This window comes from Suncus etruscus, chromosome 4 (genome assembly GCF_024139225.1).
Source record: "Suncus etruscus isolate mSunEtr1 chromosome 4, mSunEtr1.pri.cur, whole genome shotgun sequence".
Taxonomy (NCBI): domain Eukaryota; kingdom Metazoa; phylum Chordata; class Mammalia; order Eulipotyphla; family Soricidae; genus Suncus; species Suncus etruscus.
The window spans coordinates 66,320,861-66,330,122 of record NC_064851.1 but is presented as its reverse complement, the minus strand read 5'-3'; positions in this window follow the sequence as shown (position 1 = coordinate 66,330,122).

Sequence of the window (9,262 nt, the reverse complement as noted above, 5' to 3'; positions counted from 1 at the left end):
TATCAGATAAGATTTTAAAATCAAGGTACATGGCTTGATATTAGAATGATGAACAAAGCTAAATGCTTTTAAAATAATTAATTGTATACATTTTTAATTTATAATATAATGCATTTGAATTTACTATAGGCACTGAACAGTACCACTTTTCAACCAGGTTCCTTTCTGCCAAAAGCTAAAAATTAGTTGGTAATAGCTCTCAGCTGTCACCATTTCCTGGCAAATTACCAAAATAAAATGGGTGTTTTAATCTCCACTACCACTATCTTTAAAATGCCCCTGTCAATGCCTGACTGATAGTCTAATTCACATGTAAAAATACCAATCTCTCATTTGCCTCAAAAAATAACCAACCAGCTCATCCTGAAGTCTTCTCAGAGAGCTTTTTGAAACTATCAGAGTAAAATTCAATTTTCAGATGACAAGCATTCCTCCTTAGCTTCCGCCACATTGCATTATTCAGAATTCCTCACTTTCCTATTGAGAGCACACCCCCAAAATATCACCTGAACAAGAATCCTAGCCTTGGTTCTACCTTGAGAGCATTCAACATAGAATAAAGGGATAAAGTTAAACTACACAAATACCTAGGTATATAGTGTGAACCTTCTTAGACATCACTGTTTAATTGCTTCCAGGTGTAAATTGAAGCAATTTTAATCTATGTTTGTGCAACATCTTATGAGTTTTGGGCAACTGAAAAAAAGTGAAAATAAAGAAAATCTAATATTACATTAACACATTGAAAGAGGTTCAGAACATGAATGCTATTATCTCTTTCCTCAATTATACCCGATGCATGAGACAGTAAAGCCTTGTTCCTGATTTGAAATCTAGCAAAATCTGAATGGAAACCTGCAAAACTGATTCACAAGCTATGGTGATGGGTTTGATAGTTATTAGTGAATGAGATGTTAGTGACATTATATTTGCCTTGCACAATCCCTAGCACTACAGAGTGATGAGCACCTCCAGGAGTGTATCCTGAAAACAAAATTATGAGTGAGCCTTGAAAACTGCTAGGTGTGGTCCAAAAGCAGTATATATTTATTTACATATTTAAGTTTAACATACCTAGTTATATATTAGATATTAATACATCAAATTTAAGTATATCCTTCCTATAATATGTCATCCTTTGTCTCTAGCTTCCTTCTCTTCACATATTCTTTTACATGTGGTGAAGGATGTCAAATATTCCTTTCTTCCTGAATAACATTTCATTGTATTGTCATGCCAGTTTTGCTTATCTGTTTACCAGTTGATGAAGATTTAGATTGTCCCCTATTTCAAGACTTGCCAGTTAATTCTGTGTGACTATTTTACTATTTATGGTATATTTTTCTGTTTCCATTCAATGTACATCTTTAGAAATTTAGTCAGGTTGTTGATTCAGTCATTTGCTATTTTATATTTGAGTGGTAAACTACACTATAGTTTATAGACTAAAAATTATATATTATTCCAATTGGGGAAATCAGTTGACCTTTTTTCAGATACTATTTACTAGGATAATCAACATTAAAAACATTCTTTAATTTGTATTCTTTACATAAGTACCTAAGTATAAATGTTTTGGATCACAAGATATATTTACTTTTAACTGTAAAAAATCATTAAACCATTTTCAAATTCTTGTGGTATCTTACATCCTCACCAATATGATGAAAACTAGGATAGGGTAGGGCTTTTTCATTGCACACACTGCCCACCTGAGTTCTATTCCCAGCATCCATCTGTTCCTTAGAACTGCCAAGAAAGATCCCAGAGCACAAAGCCAGGAATAAACCCTGAGCAAAACCAGGTTAGTCACACACACACACACACACACACACACACACACACACACACACACACACACACAGACTGAAAACCAGTTTTCATAATCTCAGCAATCTTATTAATTTATTTTTGTTGCCCTTCTATAATTTTATGAAGCACAATTGCTCTATAGATATATATTTTCAGGTTTTTTTCCATTTGAGCATTTTGCCTGTATTTGGAAAGTGTTGTTAGTTTTAATTTACATTTCCATAATAACATTGAGTACTTCTGTATGGTAAATAGCCTTTCATTTCTCATCTTTTTATGGGTGCATTTGTTCAGTTTGTCCGATATTTATTAGCCAACTTTTATTGACAGATCAATTCTTTATGTATTCTGGAACAATATCTTGAGAAAAATATGTTCTCCAACTTTCTTTTTGCCTCTTATTTTCTTAATAATACTTTTTAGAGAAAATTTAAATTATAAGTACAATCAAATTACTTTTTAAGTTAGTTTGTCTTTGTCTTACTTGCTTTATTTAAGCACCATGGTTACAAATTTGTTCATTGTTGGACTTCAGTCATACAATGTACACCATCCTTCACCAGTGCAATCCTCCCTCCTCCTGTTTACCTTCTATGCCCCCAACCTGCCTATCTCTAAGGCAGGCAATACACTCTTTCTCTTTCTCTCTCTCTCTCTCTCTCTCTCTCTCTCTCTCTCTCTCTCTCTCTCTCTCTCCCCTTTACTCCATTCTTTGTGGTAAGTTTCCTATATTAAGCTGGACCTCCTTACCCTTAATTCTATTGTCACTGGATACTGTTATTATACTGTTTTTTATATTTCTCAAATGAGTGAAATTATTCTATGTCTACCCCTTTCCCTCTATTTCACTCAGCATAAAAGTCTCCATATCACTTCATGTATAAGCAAATTTTATGACTTCATTTTTCCTAACAGCTTTGGAGTATTCCATTATGTAGTTATACTATAGTTTCTTTAGCCATTCAACTGTTGTTGGGAACCTGGGTTGTTTCCAGATTCTGGGGATTGTAAATAGTGCTGCAATGAACATAGTAGTGTAGAGGGCACTTTTGTGTTGTGTTTTTGTGTTTCTGGATGACATTCCTAGAAGTGGTACTGCTGGATCCTATGTTAGCTCAATTTCAAGCTTTTTGACAATATTACTTGCCAAAAAAGCTAGACCAGTTTTCATTTATACCGGTAGTAAAAGAGTCCCTTTTTCCCCATATCCATATCAGTACTGGTTGTCCTTGGTTTTTGTTATGTGTGCTATTCTCTGTGGTGTGATATATCTTGTTCTTTTGATTTGCATCTACCTGATTAGTGAATCATATTAATTATATTAATCATATTAGGGGAGCATCTTTTCATGTTTTTTCATCATCTGTATTTTTTCTTTGAGGAAATATGTCTATTCATTTCTTCTCCCCATTTTTTGAACAGGGTTAGATTTTTTTTTCTTGTGAAGTTCAATAAGTTCCTTGTATATCTTATATATCAACCATCTATCTGATAAGTATTGTGTGAAAATTTTTTTCCATTACATGGGTGGCCTTTGTATCCTAGTCAATATTTCTTTTGAGGTACAGAAAGATTCTCAGTTTAAAGTAGTCCCATTTGTTTATTTTTGCTTCCACTTGCTTGGTCAGTGGTGCTTCATTTTTGAATATTCATTTAGATTCATTTCCAAGGAGTGTTCTGCCTGTCTGTTCCTTATGTGTGTTATGGTTGCAAGCCTGATATCAAGGTCTTTAATCCATTTTGATTAGACCTTTGTGCATGGTGTTAAGGAGAGGTTTGAGTTCATTTATTTATGTAGTTGACTACTTTACCAACACCACTTATTGAAGACGATTTACTTGCTTCACTTTGTATTTCTTGCTCCTTTATCAACAATTAATTGTTCATAAAATTTTGGTTCCATCTCTGCATTAATTTGAGGATCTGTATTTTTTTATAATACCATGCTGTTTTGATGACTACTGCTTTATAGTACAATTTAAAGTTGGGAAAGTGTTTATAACCATCTTTTTTTTTTTTGCTAAGAATTGCTATAGCTCTTCATGAATATTTATTTCTTCATGTGAATTTGAAGAGCGTCTGATCCACATCGTGAAAAATGTCATGGAAATTTTTTAGGGATTTCTTCAATCTGTACAATTCTTTTGTAAGTATTGGCATATTTATAATGTTAATTCTCCCTATCCATGAGCAGGGTATATGTCTCCATTTCCTTTGCTCTCTTTCATTTATTAAAGCAGTGTTTTTGCAGTTTTCTTTGTATAGCTCTTTCACTTCTTTAGTTAACTTGACTGCAAGGTACTTAATTTTCTGAGGAACACATGTGAATGGAATTTTTAAAAATATCCTTTTTTTTCACTTTCATTATTTTTTTATTGTAAGAATTTATTCAAGAGATAAAATTGATTAACATAATAAGGTAAGCTTTTTATTATTTTATATAGAAAATTCATGAACTTTTGTATATTAACTTTTTAGCCTGCCACTTTACTATACAAATCTATTGTTTCTGGAATCTTTAGGATTTTTCAATACAGCGTCATGTCATCTGTGAACAACAAGAACTTCACATCTTTCTTTTCTATTTGGATGCCCTTAATGTATTTTTCTCATCTAAATGCTTTGGCAAGTATTTCTACAAGTATTGAACAGAAGTGATGAGAGGGGGCAAACTTACCTTATACTAGATCTTAGTGGAAAGGCTTTTACTTTTTTCCCATTGAGTATGATGTTTGCAATAGTTTTGTTCTAAATGGCTTTAACAATATTGAGGAAAGTTTTTTCAATTCTCATCTTATTGATTGTTTTATTATGAATAGTTGCTGGACCTTGTCAGATGCTTTATCAGCATCTATTGATATGATATTATTTTTGTTTTTTTCTTTTATTGATATGGTGTATTGTACTGATTGACATGTGTCTATTAAACAATCCTTCCAAACTGAATGAATCTTAATCCATCTGTATAAGGTTCTTGATGAATTGTTGGACTCTATTTTCTAGTATTTTGTTGAGAAAATTTTGTATTCATGTTAATCTATGTGTATATAATTTTCTTTCTCTTTTGTGGTGTTTTTGTCTGCTTTTGATATTAGGGTGATGTTGTCTTTATAAAAATTATTTGGGAGTGTTTCTATTCATTTTTTGGAAAAGCTTGAAGAGGACTGGTCGTAGATCCTCTTTAAAGGTTTGAAAGAATTTATTAGTGAATCCATCTGGACATCCACTTAGGAAAGCATGGTCTTTTGTTTTAGGGAAGCCTTTTGATTACCCAGTCAGTTCTCTCAATAGTTATAGGTCTGTTCAGGTGTTCCTGATTACTTTGGCTCAAAGTTAGAAGGCTGTAGGAGTCCAAAAAATTATCCATTTCTTCCAGGTTTTCTTCTTTAGTTCTCAAAGTAATGCCTGATCAGCCTTTGAATTTCTATAGTATTGTAGTTTCATCTACTTCTTCATTTCTTATTTTGCTTATTAAATTTTTACCCTCCTATTTATTTATGAATCTTGCTAATGGAATATATTGTTTATTTTTTCAAAGGAAAAACTCTTGCTTCATAGATCTTTTGAACTGTTTTTTTTTTATTTTGGGGGGTCGGTGTCCAGTTCATTAATTCTGCCCTAAGTTTTATTATTTCCTTCAGCTCATTTTGTTTTTCTTTTTCCTATTACTTAAGCAGTGCCATTACATTATGTATGTAGTTCATTTTTTCCTGTCTGAAGGAAGCTTTTAAAGATATAAATTACCCTCTTGATTTTGATTTTGCTATTTCCCACAGATTATGATAATTTATTTGTCACTCTTATTTGTTTCCAGGAATCTTTTGATATCGTCTCTGATCCACTGGATGTTCAGTAGTGAACTGTTTAATTTTTAGAATTTAAATTTACTTCTCCTTTTCTTCTTTTTATTCACCTTTATTTTCAGTGTATTAATATCTGAAAAGTTATCAAGAACAAGTTCTAGCCTCTTGATTTTATGGATTTTTATTATTGCCTGGCATGTAGTCTATCTTGGAGAATGTCCCATGTGCATTAAAGAAGAATGTTTATCCAATTTTCTGGGGATGAAGAGCTCTATATACATCTACCAAGCCACTCTCTTCTATTTCTTCTTTCAGAGTTAGTATGTCTTTGTTATGTTTTAAATGGGTTGACTTATCAAGGGGTTGATAAGGCCGTATTGCAGTCTCCTACTATTATTGTGTATTATTATGATGACATTCTTAAATAGTCCCAGGTTTTAACTAAAAAGGTAGAACAACAATTAAAAAATTTTATGGACCAGCTTAAATAGTCCTATCTAATCATTTTATGCCTGGAGAAAAAGTATGCCTTTTAATTTTTGCTACCCCTTTCTTTTTCAGGTGCTATGATGTTGCTCAGATGTTGGGATTTCTAGAATTTGCATAACAAAGAGCCTCACACATGTGTACCTTTTTTGGAGTTGGTTGCAGCTCTTATTATCAAGGCAAGGCTCAAAAACAGTTTCAATGTTATGTTTTGATCCAGTTATAATAGTGTTGCCCATTCCTAAAAAAAGAAATAGAACGTATAGTACCTCTCAATGATCCCCTTAAACTGTGCTTAATTTATTTTTGAAAAATGTCTTTCCATTCTCCTGCTGGAAAAGTCTGAGACTTCTTTCAGTGGATGCACTTTATGGGGCCAGAACAATAGTGCATGTGGTAAGGCATTTTCCTTGCATGCACTAACCTAGGATGAACCACGGTTCAATCCTTCAGCATCTAATGTGGTCCCCCAAGCCAGGGGCGATTTCTGAGCACATAGTCAGGAGTAACATAACTGGGTGTGCCCCAAAAACAAAAAAAAAAAGCATGCACTTTGTGATATTCTCAATTATTTGGTCCGCTTTTATAGCTGATGCCCCAGTGTTTTACATTGATGGGTCAGCATCAGGAAAAGGAGGCATCACTGGCCCTTCACTGACCACAATAATTCATACCAACTATGTCTGCTCAGCAAGTGGAGCTTACTATTTTAAAATGACTTATTATCACTCATTTCAGAGCCATAAAGATAGTAAGTGATTCAGCTTATGTGGCAGTATTATTTCCAGGCATAGAAATGACCTTTTTAAATGCTCATAATCAAATTGTTCAAGATTTACTACAACAGTTACAAGCACTTTTGAAAAAATGCTCTGAGCCTATATTTATCACTCACATAAGAGCCTACTCTGGCATATCAGAGCCAAAGGCTATGGAAATTAAATTGTGGGTCATCTGGCAATGCTTGACTCATTTTACTTGAGCCAATTTTTCAGATCTAACCTTTGGGTCAATCTTTCTGTACATTTATGTTTGTGTTGGGTGTGGATGTTAAGGAATCTCTTTTAGTGCTATTTGGGTTTATTTGTAATGCCTGTTTATGTGGTATCTCAGCCTTCCATTTTATTTAAATCCCCTTCATTAACTTCTCACCTTCAGTTATTAAGCTTCTCAGTAACAACTTTCTAATAGGTTGCTGGTGGGATTCCCCACCTCCAGCTTGACTCCTATTTCCATCATGAGAAGATGACATCACACTGCAAACTGCCTACCCATTGATTGAAGAGTGGGGAAAGAAATCATCACTGGCATGTGAAATGCTCATGATCCTCTTCAGTGGCTCATCCTACAGGATATCATCATTCTGGTTGCAGATGCTGTTCGAGTCACTGTAGTCTTTGGGCTGTGAGTCATTGTCCACAGTGATATTCTGATAATTTCTCGACAATTGCCTCTTGCACCACTTCACATCATCTTAAGACTTGTTCATGACTGGTGTCAGCTTGGGAGCGACATTTAGATTTAAAATATCTCCAGACCTGTGACTATTGCGAACCATTTTCACAGCCTCCACAAGACTACATTACTTGCTGAAATTATGACCTAGAATTTATATACTCACCAGTCACTATTTTTTTTTTTGGTTTTGGGGTCACATCTGGCAGCGCTCAGGGGGTACTAAGTAATTATAGATTTTTTTCATTTTTATTTAGATTAGCTAGTAAAAATTGCTTAGAATTTAGTATAGAGAGTAGATAACACCCTTGGAGTTTTTTTGTTATTTGTATAATTAGGTATACATCAGAATTGTTTAGTGTGTTATTATTTTTCCCTGTAGGGCCCAATAGTATTCTGTGGCACAACTTTTTTTGCATGGGCATTTAAGATGGGAAAATATTAGGTTTTAATGAGTTTTTACATATTAGGGATGAGAACTCAATAATTTCTAGTTACAGGGAGCCCACCACTCTGAACAGTAGCCATAATGATTTGACTTAGGCTTTAATAATTCTCAGCTTTGAGAAAAGTTATGGAGGGAGAGACTTCCTCCAACAGGACACTACTACAAATGATGAGAAGTTTAAAGCCATTATCTGGCTCATCAGACTCAACCTTCATTTCATTACTTCAGCCTAGCCTGGGCATTCCTAATGTGTTAAGAAATTCATAAAAGCGAAATGCCTAGAAACTTAGAGGCATCTAGAATGAACTGCCACACTGCAAAATGGTGAGATGTAACAAGAAATGCCTCTGAATGTCATGACTTTTTGAGTGCTTCACCAACATCTTTAAGGACTGTTACCTAACAGCAAAGACCATATTAGAGAGGACACATGAAAGAAAACCCTTCCTGGCACCTTGAAGAAAGATCTCGATGTTAGACAATTATTGTGCCTGAAGCCATAGTTAGTCTTTCGACAGGTCTTTGTGGATAGGGACACCCTCTGTTTGTAGGCCAAAAATTTTTGCTTCATATTTCCAACTTTTGCTGTATCTATGAAATAAATTATGCTATTCTTTTAATTTTTAGAGTGATCAGTCCTTTCCATAGTAGCTCCTTTTCCCTTGGAGTATATTACTTTATGTTACCTCTTATTTATGCATTTTTCTATAAAGTCAAATAGGGGGAGATGTGGGATTTCTGGGATTAATCTGTTTCTATCTCAGTCAGTACTTTATTTCTATCTCACTCAGTTACTCATTGGTTGAAAAACATCTTGGAATGTAGCATCTTGGATTGGTGGTGAGATCACCTAGTCCCACCTCTGGTGTGACAATTTTCCTCATATTAAATACTTGAGTGAAGTGGAAGTCTCTCTCTTACGATTCTGGACTGCCTTAAAGCTTTCCAGAAGCTAAGGGTAAATTGGGGGGGGGGTCTTCTGAAAATCCTTTTCTCTCTCCATGTGTGTGAATTGTTTTCCAGACTGCTATCTTATTCCAGACTCATGTCTCTTTAGTGTTCTGGTGTTTTAATCTGAGGACTTTATTCAATAATTTTCCTTTTTCTTTTTTAATTCTTTTAAATAACCTTTTTCCTCTCTTATCTAGAAATAAGTATGTTATGGTCAACTATGTATGCATTTCTTTTAAATAAAATTTTTTAAAGATTTCTTGAATTTAAGTTTATACCTGTAGATTATAAAATATTCATATATAAT